We start from the raw sequence: 2500 nt of genomic DNA on the forward strand, positions 1-2500 counted from the left end.
ACCGGAGGACAGCAATTCCGATTTGAACTATGATGAGTATGATGTGCAAGAATACGAAGTAGATATATCGTGACACGGAATAGGTCACGAGCACTTATAACTGATTAGAACTGATAATGTCATGACATACACATTAAGTTTCAAAACTGAAAATAGAAACTCTTAATGATTTCCAATTTCCGTTATTACAGTTGCACTACTAACAGTGCAGTAAGCAAATGCACCCTATTATTCGCAGATTACCTCATCTAACGATAATGTTAGACAGTGCAGTTAGTAAGTGCTTTACATATTTTCATCTAGCGTTAGTACGTCTGTACAAAATAGTGCAGCTAGCAAGTGCTCTTTGTATTTCCATCTAATGCTAAAGTTAGACAGTGCAGTTAGTAAGTGATTTCCATATTTTCATCTAATACTAATTTTAGACAGCGTCGTTAGCAAATGCTCTTCATATTTTGATCTAAGGCTAATGTTAGACAGTGCAGTTAGCAAGTGTTGTCATATATTCATCTAACGCTAACTTTAGTTAAATTTGCTTGAATTTACTATAATCAGTCATTTAGTGTGCTACTTAGTTCAATCAATACTCACTATCATGTTGATAGTTTTGTATCCATTATGATCATTCGTTCAACATTTGCTGTCCGGTCAACCTGATAAACTCTTCCCATTTTATTAAATATACTTATCGTTGTAACATTGCACAAAGTTCTGATCACAATGTATTGTCGAATTTCATTAATTACTATGGCAGTAATTTTTTTCTTTCTCGAGATGGAGGTGTGGTACATAATAATAAAGTACATTTGACGACCCAGTTATTCGTAGTACGTCTGCACAACGAAGTTGCAAGCGCCCTTCTTTTACATATGTATTGATAAGGAGTATATGCTATTACTTCACTATATTGTTTTATATATACACTCTACTTGTGACCTTATTACAGCTCCATCAGCGATCTTGTTTTAACTTTCATGAATCAATAGTTAAGTTGACCACTTAGCCGCCCACGTTGGTTACCACATGGCGCAGTCGGCAAAAAGCGTTAAAGCCGCTTTAGGCATCGAACCATTCTGGTAATTTCCCAGCTATTCATCACCAATCTCGTGGATAAAATGGCAAACGACAGTCAAACTAGCCATAACGGCCAAGCATAACATCGAACTAGAAGATTTACTGACAACAAAGCCAACAACAATGACATACCCACCGGAACCGATAGAGGAACCAACATTTGACGGTTCAAATGCAACCATTGCAAAGGGAACGTCTAACCAGAAAGGCCCCGGCCTAAAATAGATGGGAGTATGAATGCATACTTGGAGACCAAATTGGAATTAAATGTGGAGATAAACATTGGGATAAAGAAGACAGAAAAGTGAGAGCCTTAACCTATTTAACTATCAGTCAAGAAGGAAGGCGGATGAACATAAGAAATAATCCTCACGTAAACGTCGAACGTTTGACAATGAAAAAACTTCGGGTTCAACTGGACGCCATCTTCATCTGACCAAGGAATATCACATACGGTCGTTACCTACTACTTACAAGAAAGCAGAAGAAAGAAGAAACAGTCGAACAATTATATCTGGCATTGAAGAAATTATCGAAACATTGCAATCCTGGCACGCTAGAAAACGAAATAATTCGGGACAATTATAGCAAACATGGGAGATATGGAAATTCAGAAGGAATTACTCAAGAAAACAAAAACTCCATATAATTTTGGGGAAATCGCAATCTCTATAGAAACTGGTATTCGCAATCAGTTGAATATAAGATCAGAGGACAGTTCAATGGTGTCCATAGTTGGGAGATCCGAACCAGTTTGTTTAGTCAATGCAACTTCGAAAGGAACGTTTCGTCAAAACTGGCAAGGAAAGAAACCTATAGTGGTACAAACATCAGGCAATTGCAAAAATTGTGGATGGAAATGGTCTGCAGAACATCGTAACAAATGTCCAGCAACTGGTCAAGTTTGTAAAACGTGTGAACAGAAAAATCTTTTTGCTAGAGTCTGTAGATCCAAACAATCCGTACCGTCAATCCGGACTATTAACATCCGTAGCGTCACATACAAATATGTCATGGAATAATGTTAAGAAATACTGTTTAGATTTTGGCACATTTGGTTCGCAGGAACTGATAGACGATTTGAAATGGAAGGACGAAGATCCCGAAAGCGATGAAAAAATTGAGCGCAACAAAGACAGAATTAGGCAGGCCACCGACAAACAGAATCTATTCAAGTTTCTTCCGTCTTCCAGTACACAGCCAGTCAATCCATCAAGTACTCGAATCAAACTTTCAAGAAAAGTTTCAAATGTAAAGAGGGGGAGAAAAAGCCTTGAAGGGCTTTATGAGACAATACAGGAGGGAGCATCAATAGTAAAAGCTTCAAATTCTACTGTCACATTACGCGTGCCTGGTACACCTGAAACAGAAGTGCATAAAGCAGATCTTGCAAAATTCGGGACACCCGAACACAGGAATACTCCAC

The sequence above is a fragment of the Convolutriloba macropyga genome, chromosome 9 (assembly GCF_964194025.1).
Source record: "Convolutriloba macropyga chromosome 9, txConMacr16.3, whole genome shotgun sequence".
In the NCBI taxonomy this organism is placed as follows: domain Eukaryota; kingdom Metazoa; phylum Xenacoelomorpha; order Acoela; family Convolutidae; genus Convolutriloba; species Convolutriloba macropyga.